The sequence below is a fragment of the Lepidochelys olivacea genome, assembly GCF_965140295.1.
Source record: "Lepidochelys olivacea isolate rLepOli2 genome assembly, chromosome: 18".
NCBI classification, from domain to species: Eukaryota; Metazoa; Chordata; order Testudines; family Cheloniidae; genus Lepidochelys; species Lepidochelys olivacea.
Genome location: NC_140428.1, coordinates 20,811,042 through 20,824,698, shown reverse-complemented (window position 1 = coordinate 20,824,698; position 13,657 = coordinate 20,811,042). Strand labels below are relative to the sequence as shown.

Below are 13,657 nucleotides of genomic sequence, written 5' to 3'. Positions count from 1 at the left end.
AAAGAAAATTATGACGTATAGAATCTCTGCTTCAATGTGTCTCTGAATCCCTCAATAGCCAATTCTTGCTGCTACTCCAGAACACTTAGGAAAACAGAGGAAGGCCTAAAGGGAAATTAACATTCCTTCAGAATGAGGCAACTGCAAGCACAGAATGTTTATTTTTTACATTGCAATTTTCCTACCAGTTATAAGACCGCCCTCAAAATATTTAAATTTAGATTAAAAATATTTATGGATTGTTTAGTCAGAAAGTTCTTGCTGTCCCTCCAGTCCCCTTTAGCCTGTTATAACAATGTATTATTCTTATTTACTCAAAAACACACAGAACTTGCAATTAAACACTGTTCTTTAAGCCTCTGGTTAAAAAAACACATGTAATACCATAGAAGAGCCAGCTAGTGGCAGCATTGTGTCAAAAAAAAGATCTACAAACACTATTACTACCAATGTGCTGTATACTTTGACTTGAAAACAGTTCAGAAAAACAAACGGCAATGAAAATGTGTCCAAGCTTCAGAGAAGAACCTACACTTCGTTGAAGATTTAGAGAAATAACGTCAAAGATAAATGACTTGCCTGATGTACCAGGTTCACTGGCTAATATCACTATTCCCGAAAGTACCTTAAGTCGGCCCACCCTTTTTAAATCTCCGAGACATTTCATAGACAGGAAGGGTAACTGTGGGTCTAAAGGTTTTGTTCTCCTCTTAATGAAAGTGTATAAATTCTCTTAATGATAATGAGTTACATGCAAGCACTGGGGGAAAGAGAGCTTACCAGCAGTAACTGCAGTTCTTTGAAAGAGCCGTCTCTGCATGTTCCCAGTTGGGGAAATGTGCTCTCTCTCTATGCACTGCAAATCTTTAGAAACTCTAGGAAAGCAAAAAGAAAAGGAGCACTCCTTTTCTTTTTGCGGATACAGGCTACTCTGAAATCTAGGAAAGCAGTGCTTCCTGTGTCCTCACCACCACTCCTCACAACTCCGAAAGCTCAGCGCGGAGGTCACAAGAGGCCACACGGTCTCTAACCACCTCAGTTCCTTCCACTAAACGCCAATGTCCTTCAGAGAGTAGAACTCCAAGGATAAGAGGGAAGATGCACGGGAGCATGAAAATGCAGAAGCAATGCTCTCAAAGAACAAAACTACAATTTCTTTGAGGTGACCTCTCCATGTTCCCATTTGTAGGGTCTAGCAAGCGTGACACCTCCCAAGGAGGAGGCATAAGGGTTTTTAATTAAAGAAAGATTACAGAACTGCTCTCCCAAACCAAACCACTACAGATGCCCAGTCAAGAGAATAGTGCTGAGTAAACATGAGAAAAGAGCTTCAGGTAGAAGGCCGACAGATTTCTACCATGATAATGTTATGAAGGCAGGCTCTCAATGCCGTCTTGGCCCTGGCAGAGTGAGCTCTAACAACCTGAGATACTGACACCATAGAAAATGCATAATGTTTCAATGCATCACCTAATCTGGTTAGGTATAAACTGATTACGGAAGCAAAAACTGATTTCCCAAATACCTTAGGACAATCCAAAATCAAAACTCAAAGTCCTCTGAATATCTAGGATAGGTAGGCTAGTTTCCCACTGGTAAGAAGGCAGTTTGGGGAGATTAGTGGTCCGCTTTGAGTGGAACACTAGATGCTACTTTAGGTAAAAAATTTGGATGGAACAAAGGAGAACTTTTTCCTCTGTGGAAGACCACGAATGTGGTTGCAGAGGAAAAGAAGAGCCCCCAAAACCTGCAACTCACTTTTCTTGCAGATCTAACTGATTTAAAATGCTGTTGTGAGAGAGGCAGAAGACAGAGCATTCAAAAGGTGCCTCCATTAACTGTGTCTCAGCCCCAATGAGATCTCACATGCGACAGGTTCTCGGACCGGTGGAGATAGTAAACACTGCTTTGAGGGCTCCTGCAACAGTCGGATGGCTGACAATTTTACAGTTGTCATTTGATGGTAATGCAGGTAAGTGCTCTTTGATTGAGGACAAGGACAGCCTGAGACAAGATATCTTGGGAATAACATGTAGTTCAAAATCAATTAAACAAGAGCAGAAAATGGAGACAGGCTATTTGCTGCCCCCAGAGAAAACTGTTTCCATCTGGGGGAAACAACACTTCAGCATGAAAGCTTTTCTTGGGTTGCAGCAAGACAATCCATGCTCTTGCAGAACATACTAGATCATAAATAGTCAGTGTCTCAGGAGCCAAGCCATGAGGTGAAAAGACTGCAGATTGAGGAGTAGAATGGGTTAGAACGGAGACTCTCTCGTGATGGTACTCGTGAGTGCCAGGAGTTCCAAGTATTACTCTCATCCTGCCCAACCTGGATTGACAAGAATGAATGAGGCACCTTGTCCTGTCTAATCACCAAAGTAAGTAATGAAATCAGTGGGAAAGTATTTATCAGATCTATGCTCTAGTCCAACAGAAGCAAATTTGTCATCAGGTTTCTCTCCATCTTTCCTCTGGAGCAAAACAGAAGACACTGTACTTCTGCTTCCTTCAGAGAGATCTATGGAAAGATCTCCTGGACAAGATGATCCAACTGCTTCACAGACAGCTCTGCTCGTGTAGTCTGCAACTTAACTTGCCCAAGGACCTGCTTTCTTTGCCAGCAAGGCAGAAGAGCCACAGGATGAGTCCAATGAGTCAGACAAGTGTCAGAGGACCATCTCCTCCCAACACAATGAATATCAGAGAACCCCCAACCCCCTGTTTGTTAAGAGAGTACTGCTGTTGTGTCATCCATCATCATTTGAACTATGTGGTCTCTGAATAAAGATAAAGCAGATATGAAAGCCTGTCATAGGGCCCACAGCTCTAGAACTTGATAGGGAATTTGGCTTCTTATGGATTCCAGCTACCACGTTCTCACTTGTGAGTGAGTACCCAACCTAGAATGGAGACATCTAGGATGGTTTCTGATGGAGAAGACTCCTGTCAGTACACTGTCCTTTAGTCCCGAACAAAGACAACAGTGAAGGTGCCTTCATGTCTCCTATGTTCAGAGCACAATTTACTGCCAGCCCATGAGATCCAAAAAAATTCACTTGGCAAGTGTTGAAAAAGCCTTCAGCGGAAGAACTCAGATGCAAGGGTATAAAGATTTTCTTCTGGCTATCTATGACTTAAGTAGTGACCCAGGGATTCCCGCTAAGTCTTGACAAGTGCAAGCATAAATCAGCTAATTGTCCAAGTATGCATACACACATATTCCCTGATGCCCGAGGAATGCTGCCACCATGGCAAAACCCTTCATGAACACTGCCTAGAAGCTACAATTCCCTTTGTCACAACAGCTACCCAGGTAAGCCTCTAATGCCACCCTGGATGGTGCAGAAGCCAATCCTGACAGCACCTGGGACAGGGAGTCCAAATCAGGAGTTACGTCCTCCAGATCTGAAGGAGAACCACCACTGGATCATGCCAGCACAAAACTGGAACTTAGTGAATGACAGAAGTGAGTCAGCCTGGAGAGGGCCATACCATCACCAGAGATGGAGAGCTTGACAAAGTTCTAAGGACACCTAAACAAATACTTTGCTTCAGTTTTTAATGAGACTAAGGGGCAGTGGCAGGATGGCTAATGACAACAAGGATATGGAGAAAGAAATTACCACATTCGAGGTGAAAGTCAAACTCAAAAAGCTTAATGGGACTAAATTGGGGTGCCTGGATAATCTCTATACAAGAATATTAAAGGAACTGGCACATGAAATTGCAAGACCAATAGCAAGGATTTTTAATGAATCTGTAAACTTGGGGGTCGTACCCTATGACTGGAGAATTGCTAATATAGTTTTAAGAAAGGGGAAAAAATGACCCAGGAAACTACAGGCCTGTTCATTTGACCTCAATTGTATGCTAGGTCTTGGAACAAATTTTGAAAGAGAAAGTAGTAAAGGACATAGAGGTGAATGGTAACTGGGATAAAATACAACTTGGTTTTACAAAAGGTAGATCGTGCCACACCAGCCTGAAATCCTTTTTTGAGAATTTTTCTAGACAAAGGAAATACATAGATACATAGATATTAAGGTCAGAAGGGACCATTATGATCGTCTAGTCTGACCTCCTGCACAATGCAGGCCACAGAATCTCACCCACCCACTCCTGCAATAAACCTCTCACCTATGTCTGAGCTTATTGAAGTCCTCAAATCATGGTTTAAAGACTTCAAGGAGCAGAGAATCCTCCAGCAAGTGACCCGTGCCCCATGCTACAGAGGAAGCCAAAAAAACCTCCAGGGCTTCTTCCAATCTGCCCTGGAGGAAAATTCCTTCCCAACCCCAAATATGGCAATCAGCTGAACCCTGAGCATATGGGCAAGATTCACCAGCCAGAAATGCAGAAGATCTAATTTACCTGGATTTCAGCAAGGCATTTGATACAGTTCCACATTGGAAAGTATTAGTTAAATCGGAGAAGATGGGGATTAATAGGAGAACTGAAAGGTGGATAAGAAACTTGTTAATAAAGGGGCAACTACAATAAGTCATACTGAAAAAAGAATGGTCAGGCTGGAGGAAGGTTACTGGTGGAGTGCCTCAGATTAGTCTTGTGAACAATTTTATTTAACCGTTGTATTACTGACCTCAGCACAAAAAGTGAGAGTGCACTAATAAAATTTGCAAATGACATTGGTAAATAGCCAATACCGAGGCGGACCGGAATATCATACAAGAAGATCTGGATGACTTTGTAAACTAGAGTAATAGAAATGGGATGAAATTTAATACTGCAAAGTCATGCATTTAGGATTAACAACAAGAATTTCTGTTCTAAGCTGGGGACACATCAGTTGGAAGTGACAGCGGAGGAGAAAGATCTGGCTGTATTCATTGGTCACAGGATAACTATGAGCTGTCAATGTGATGCAGCTCTGAAAAAGGCTAATGCAGTCCTAGGACGCATCAGGCAAGGTATTTCCAGTAGAGACAGGGAAGTGTTAGTACCATTACACAAGGTACTAGTGAGATTTCATCTGGAATACTGTGCGCAATTCTGATCTCCCATGTTCATGAAAGATTCATTCAAACTGGTACAGGTGCAGAGAAGGACTACTGGGAGGCTCCAAGGAATGGAAAACCTACCTTATGAGAGGAGACTCAAAGAGCTTGGCTTCTTTAGCCTAACCAAAAGAAGGCTGAGGGGAGATAGGATTGCTCTCTATAAATACATCAGAGGGTTTCTAACCATCAGGGGAGTGAAGTTCTGGAACAGCCTTCCAAGGGGAGCAGTGGGGGAAAAAAAACCTAACTGGCTTTTGAAACCAAGTTTGGTAAGTTTATGGAGGGGATGATGGGATGCCTACAATGGCATGTGGTCCATTGGCAACTGCCAGGAACACAAATCCTCAACTGCTGGAGACAGGAGACTAGATGGGGAGGGCTCAGTTACTACAGAGAATTCTTTCCCAGGTATCTGCCTGGCGGGTCTTACCCACATGGTCAGAGTCCACCTAATCACCATATTTGGAGTCGGGAAGGAATTTTGCCATGGATCAGATTGGGAGAGACCCCTCCCCCACCTCAGGGGGAAGGAGGGCTCCTTCCTCTGCAGCATGGGGCACAGATCACTTGCAGGTTGAAACTAGTGTAAATGGTGGATTCTATGTAACTTGAAGTCTTTAAACCATGATTTGAAGACTTCAGTAACTCAGCCAGAGGTTAGGTGTCTATTGCAGGAGTGGGTGAGGTTCTGTGGCATGCAATATGCAGGAAGTCAGACTAGATGATCACAAAGCTCCATTCTGACCTTAAAGTCTATGAGTCTGGTATTACAGGAAGAGCTGGAGGCAAGTGTGGCAGCAAGTAAGCGAGAACCAAGATCTCTGATCTGCCCATCCATGCCAGGTAGCCACAGCAACATTTATCCTTCCTCCTCTCTGACAACACCAAGTCCCCCAGTGCAAGGAACCAACCAAACTCAGCATCCTCTTACCCTTATGCTTGAGGGACAGAAAAGCAGAACTGAGTACTCGAATGCTGAGTATCAACAAGATGCTAGATCCAAGGAGAGTTTGACACCAATTAGCTGAAGGCTTCCCATGTACAGATGGACTGTGGCCCCAAGGAAATCATACCAGCTAATTCCTATCTGGAAAGTGGCACCATCTAAGTTTCTGGCACCTCAGCATCACCAGATTGACAGGAGCCTGGTTCCCATTCCAGGGCACTTCCATTCTGGAAGTGGCAGTGCGTTTTTCTTTTAACTGGTACCCAAGGTAGGTGGTAGTTCTGGCACCGATGACTTCTGCTCTCTATCCCCTCACTTCCCAGACAGGAACAGGACCCCAAACAAAGGATGGATCTGGGGACTTCCTGGCTCATAGGCCTCCCTCAAGAGGAAGGCTTGGAGTCAAGGGTGCTTGTACTTTTGTGCCGAAACTGGACCACCAGGCTGAACCACCACTAACTAATAGCTTTCCCCAAGGCACAGGAGACAGCCGTATGTGCATCCAGGGAGATGGAGGGGCATGAAATATGCAATTTAAACATAGTATTTGTTATCTTTTGGATGGAATGGGATGGGATGGGATGTCCAAAACAAAAAACGAGAGGCGGGCCAGGAATGTGAACTGTGACTACCTACAATTACTCTTCTAAAATGTAGCTAAACTATTAAGAGTTTGAACTGTAACAGGAAATCAACAGGAGAGTTTTGGGCAAAAAACCCTACACCACACACACAGTTTTCCAGGCAACGGCAAAGCCCGCCATGGAAAGGAAGAAGATAAAGTAGTGGAGTGTATGGCCTCATATAACCTCAGCTCTGACCATTCAGTGCCATGAGGGGACATTGCTGCAATCCCGAAGGGCACTGCTTTCCTGGGAAACTGATGCTTAGCAGCACTGCAGGAGGAGGCATCCCACAAGTGGCGATATGGAGAGGCCACATTTTTTTTTTTAATATAATTTCTTAAAAGTCCACTATACTCTATCAAGTTAAAGACAGACTTGTGGCTAAAGGAGAGAACTAGGAGATTTGGTTTCCTTTCCAGTTTGTGCAATGGACCACCTGTACAACCATGGGCAGATCACTTAACATCTCTCTGTCCCTCAATTCTCTGATCCATAAAATAGAGTCGATAGTACTTCCTTCTCTAGCAAGGGTGTTGAGGGTTAATTCATTAATATCTATAAAGAACCCCAACATCCACGCATGCAGCATTGGACACGGGTCACTTGCCGGTTTAAACGAGTGTCAATGGTGTAGTCTCTGTAATGCTAAATCTTTACATCATGATGGGAGGACGTCAGTAACTCAGCCAGAGGTTACAGGTCTATTACAGAAGTGGATGGGTGAGGTTCTGTGGCCTGCAATGTGCAGGAGGACAGACTAGATAATTATAATGGCCCCTTCTGGCCTTAAAGTCTATGAGAGGGTGCTATTAGAAGGTCAAAGTACCATATAAATATACCTTATTTTAAGGCATGTTGCTCTTTGTCTGTTATTTTGGTAGGAAAAAAACAGTTATTTTTCAGCAAATCCATGGTTTCATGTAAAGCCTTATTCCCGTTGCTCACAGTCTGCCCACTCCCTGGGCTCATCTTACTTCACCTTCTAATTTGCAAATGACGAGCAGCAGAACTAAAAAAAAATGATAGAGATTTGGGTAGAGACTAGGGAAAGGAGAAATGCCCATTTAGACAGCAATTAATTTTGGCAGTCTTTTTACCCATAGAAAGCCAGAAGTCTTAAATATTTGGCTTCATACTGAGTGCCCGTGGCAACCCTAACACAGTAACACAAGCGAGCAGATATTCCAGTTCCGTTTAAACTGGGAAATACTTGCCAATACCTATCTACTGGTGTTCTTTTTACCCCAGGCTCACTAGTCTCTTTTTTATTAGGTTTTATCTTTTCCCTACAATCCACACCTCCTAATTTAATAAAACAAATGTATGTCTGCATTGCATCCCCTTGCCAGTTTCACGCAACTCATCAGTTTCAACAAAAGGTGGCACAGAGATCCAGGTCAGCAAGAATTACACACAGGAGGTAGAAATCTCCAACCCCATTGATGCAGCATTTGAAGAGACTCTGAAAAAGGTGAACTGACTCAGTGGACTTGATTTAAAGAAAAAAATTAACCCCCTAAATTGAAAGCCTTGATTGTACCTTTTAATTTTTCTTCTTGTTGGCTTTGCAATATTAATAAAAATGGAAATTATTTCACAGTAACAGGGGGGAGGGGAGGGAGGGCGGTGTTGCAGCTGTGGACTGAGTAGCAAGATTTATTTAGGTTTCCCTTTTACATAAAGGCACCTAACACAGAGTTTACATGGTAGTGGCCTGACCTCAGAATACATTTACCATGTTGCTGTAGCCACGTACCTATGAAATATTTGAAAATGAATCCAACAAAGGAGCCCACCTGTTTCAAAATTAGAAGACCACTACACTGCCAAGTTAACTGATCAGTGCAGGGCCTGTATTTCAGACAGTGTAACATGTGAGGAAACATTCCCTTAAAATAAATAAATGAGTCGTTTAAACATGCATTTCTTGGGCTGAAGGCATGGGGCTTCTAATTAATGCATAATGAGGTTACTCAAGATGATCTCAATGAATCTCGCTGTTTTACTGATGAGAGTAACCCAGACCTGAAAATCAAAATTATGCATATATGTATTTAAGGGAGGTGGCGTGATTGTAAAGCTAACAATGAAACTTTTAAAATTAGTTCGAGGAAGGAATGATGCCTACCAAAGGAGAGCACAATCATGAGCACAGGTTACTGTGGGGTTATCCCCTTAAAGTAATTAAATATCGTTTTACCCTTTTTTTTTTTTTTTTTTTTTTTTTTTAAAAGGATGGTGTCTTCAAAGGACACTGATAGGGTTAATTGAACAAAAAGTCACCCTACACTGAACCCTGCCACGCGATTTCAGGAACAGTACTGACTGCTTTAGATTGATAGTTCCAGTTATAGTCCTGAAGAGGCAAATAAGAAGGGGGGGGGGACATTAAAGGGGCTTTTATACCATAGAAAAAAGTTTTATTCTCTGTCTGTACCCTTTCTATGAAGCTCAGAGGCAGGAATAATACACTTTTAGAACTTCGTAACTGGGATGGGGAAGAAGGTGGAATTAAATATTTGATTGCATAACCAGAGTTTCAAAGTTCTGTGGATAATCGCATATTTGCAGACATCTTTTGGGGTATGGAAACAAAGCACCAATTTCCTTTGCTTTGCACCCCTAAAAGGAAAGTTACTGCAGTAAAAACAGGCACTTGAAATGCAATTTAAAAGAAAGAAGAGGGTAGAAACTCTGCCAGCTGACTAACCCGTCAGCCAGTGAGAACTGAATGTACAGACACCATGTTTCAAAATGGATGGGCAACATTTACTCCAGAATGCTGACTTGTTACTTCTTTTTCATCATTCAGTGCACCTATATGGCAGGACAATGGCTGCAAGCAGAATGCAGCAACAACAAAACATGTTGCTGTTTACAATCGAGGTGTGCAAATAACTAGTTATATATAAATCCCTAGACAGATGATGCAACTAAAATATGCTGACATACTAATTTGCTGCAATCTTTGCTCCACCAATATCAAAAGGTATTTTTCAAATCAGAGCTACCCTTTAAGGTCTCTTGTTACAGTGATTGCGCTTTTTGTCCAATTCATTTAAAAGCATACTCTTGAAAATTGTTCTGAATATCTATTTTCCAGCAGGGCATTTTTTAAAAATCTTATCTTCCAATCTCACTGAAAATATAAAATGTCTATGAGAATCTTGTTCCTTACAATTATATCAGTCTTTGCAACAAAATTCCTAGACCTACTGTACTGCGTGCCAAGTTTCCAAGTCAAACTATAGTCAGTTACAGAGTAGATTGTACCAAGATGTCTCAAGATGCCAACTTTTGTGACAGCTTTTTTTTTTTTTTTTAAAGGACCCGTGTGTGCCCACCAGAACAAACGTCCTCTTGTTAACTAAGTGTTATATAGATCTTTTAAAGACATTCATACAAAAGCTACAGACAGGCAGATATTTATGAAATTCAGAACTAGCATGCATCCTCAGAATGGCAACTATTTTTAAGTTTCATTTTATTGAATTTAGAAGGTTCTCTTTCCCCTTTAGCTTCTCTCTTCCACTGAATAAAAACTGTGTCAACTACTGCTGGAATATTTCAGAATAAAAGAGCATGTAGGTTTTTCCAACCACAGATACTGAAAATAAGACTATATCTGGCTTGTAAATAAAACATGTTACTGTTAGCAACCCATTTGCAACACAAACACTTCATCCATTTCCACGTGAAATAAATTATCCCTTTATTCTGGAGTACGAACTACAATTCCAAATAGTCTATAAAAGTGGCACAGGTATCTTTTGGGTTCAATTAAATTCATTTGACAAATCAAAAGTAGCGAGCCTCTTTCTTAACATACACTTTTTAAAAACCTAGCTATTGCACATTAATATTCAAATCTCTTGTCAAGCTTTCACAGGGTCAGAATATCTTCCCAGGGTTATGATTAACAAATTGTGCAAATGGTCACAGATGTCCCACAGATCCTCTCCAAGTGGTTTAAGCAGTTTCTCTCATTACTTGCCCTATTTAGTTACTATGTTAAATCACAAGTAGCTTTGGAAGCAATATCCAGTACATTGGAGATGACAGATGGACATGCCGGATTCAGTGAGCAGTAGCTATTTCAAAGTGGCAAACAGGAAGGTGGAAAACAAGGAAAAGGAAAATCTCTCCTTCCTTTAAAATTCCTATTCAGAACCGAAATCCTTTACACAAAAAGATCAGCTGATAAATTCTAGGGTAAGAGATCTTAATACATTAACTTAAATATTTTAAAATAACCTCCCCTTTAAAAGAAACACTTTACATGCTGCCATGTGCAGACGCTCTGACCCACAAAACTAGTCTTTAAATTGACATTATCTTTTATTATTGTGGATTATTTGAATGTATTAACAATCTTTTGAACAATGTTTGTCTCTGAAATGGAATCATTTTTTGTTCCAGGGAACAGTTCCAATTATGTTTAACAACACAGAACGGACCTGTCTTTAATCAAAGGGCAGGAGATTTTGCTTGCTTCACTGATTGATTTTTTTTCCTGTGTGTAGAATTGCTACCAACATTTTGTCTCCTGCTGTAGGAGAAATTACTTCAGTACTTGCTTACTTTCAAATGAAAACCAGGAATACTTTTATTAACCCTCTGGAAAAAAATCAAAATCAGAAGGTGAAGAGATTGTGGCAGGCATGTATTTTCTTCCTGTTTTAGGTTGAAAGTCTTGGTTCCAGGCTTCCTCAAGGTCACACAACTGCACCCTCAGGACAGCACTTTCTGTACTCTTGATTTCTTGACTAAATTATGAAAATACCAAACAGCTGTTTATAAACCAAAAACCCATCTTGGCAACATAAAGGTCATCTTTAGAACTGAAACATGTGAGAATAGTCAGCATATTTACTTAGAAATTAATCTTGTTCATCATCAATTCGATATGCCAAATGATTGCTACTAAACATAGTAATATTGCCAAAAAAATTAGTGTGCTCAGATTCAGCAAGGAAGACCGACATTAACTAGGTTAGTAAGAGTGTGAAATATGGCACTATGCTATCAAAGCTTCCCTGCACCTCAAATGGAACAACTCAAGAAGGCTGCCTTTTGGCTCCTGTCCTCTTAACCTGAACCAACACAAAGACTGCAACCTTTAAACCTGTTAGTGTTATCTAATGACTGTTCCATCTACAAGAGCTTTTCTAATAGAAACATGCCTTGATGGCTTATCTCAGTGCACAAGCCAGGCCACAAAGAACCGTGAGCTTGATTGAGCACTGTAATGGAAGGCAGGAAATGAGAAGGCTTGGTTAAGCCGCGGATAATCGATCAGCGTATTCAGTGAAGTGTGAGCTGAGCTAGGAATAAGCTGCTTGGGGTATCAAATATTGCTGCTTCCAGAGTAAAGTCCTATTTCTGTGATCTATGTAGGAGAAATAATAATTTATTGACAAAACAATATAGGATTTTTTCACGTCTCCCTCTTGACATTTTGTGATTGTTTACAGCAAAAAATTCTCTCTACCCCCTCTCCATACAACTTTAATAGATGAAACTGCTTCTGGAATTCATGAAGCCACTTCAGTATGGTGCAAATTAATTCATGGCCTTGTTTGTCGTTAACTCTTAGAAATCTACCAAATATTGTATTTGCCTTTTTCTCCCCCACAAAATCCAAACGTTTATACTTCTCTACATACAAAGACGCACAGACAGATCTCTGGGAGCGTACTATTCCTAAAGATTACGTAAGCATGGTTATATAGTTAAAAGACCATTTTTCTATCTACACATACAAGACATGGAGATTCCTTGGGGCATGGCCATGCTGCCTGCAGTTTGGACTGTGGGAATGTGAACAGCAGCATGCCCCGAAATCCTGCACTGTAATTCCCTTGCGTGGACGTGGCAGGCACAAACTTAAAGGTCCCTAGTAGTACTGTTTGAAGAGGACCTGGGGACCTTTAAGTTCTCATCCACAGCATCCACACAGGAGACTTACTGCGCAGCACTTCGCTGACACAGCAATTCATGCCCCCATAGCCCAAACTACAGGGCAATGTAGATATGCCCTTAGTTTGATGAGAATTACACTAAGTGTAAAAATTCTACATCTGAATTTCAATACGATTTAAACCACTGCTGTTCAGATACACATGTGTATTATATACGAAGTGTGTGTTAGTTTGTGCAGAACTGGTTCCAGCTTAAATCATCATAAAAGGTGTGCCAATCCCATACACTGCTTTGAAAATGTCAACCTATACACGCATGCACACATTATACAACTGTTACTGTTGCCTTAAGCCTACACATTTGAACGCATGAGGATTTTTCTTTATTTTCGGGTTACGAAGAGAATCAAAATCAGTCTTAAAATGGGACTATAACTGCCATCTGAACTACTCACTCTCCATGACACACATACCCAATTCTTGCAGAGATGGAACTGGAACACTAGTTTTTTAGTTCCTAAGATACAGGCCTCCACTACTTCAGATGAAGAAAGAGCTCTGTTGACCATTAGCTACAGAAAGACCCTCTTACTCGTTTGACGCTACAGCCAGGTAATAAAACAACATTACCTATCTCTTATGTAGCATTGTGTCTCAGTACATCTACATGTACAATTACAGCTTATTTTCTTCAAATAGCACAGTCTCAAGGAAATGTATTGACTCTATGGGAAGTATGTAGGTATAACAAACAAGTAAGGGGAGATAAAAAGAAAATGTCAAGAGTATTTTTTTAAAATGACGAAAGCAAACACACACTAATTTACCCTGAAAGCGAAGGAAAATGTATCTGCAAATGTTCAGGTCAAACCAGATCTTCTAAGCAATAAAAAGATCTTTAATGTTGCACTCTTTTAAGGGTGCAACCTTCACTGCGAATAGGCTTCCACCTGCCCTTAAGGCAATGGTTACACTAGAGCTTACAATGGTGCAGCCACATGGTGCAGACGCTCTAAGGCAATGGCAGAGAGCTCGCCCATTGACTTCATTACTTCAGCCCCTACAAACAACAGTCACTATGTCAGCGAGAGAAGTTCTCCCGCTAACACAGCATTATCCACACCAGCGCTTAGGTCAGTGTAA

At 41.2% G+C, this 13,657-nt stretch overlaps 1 protein-coding gene across 4 annotated transcripts in view; it reads right to left on the bottom strand.

Moving 5' to 3' along the window:
- Positions 1-13,657, bottom strand: part of RERE (arginine-glutamic acid dipeptide repeats) — a 401,924-nt gene that overhangs the window by 180,898 nt on the left and 207,369 nt on the right. The gene's annotated exons all lie outside the window — the stretch shown is intronic.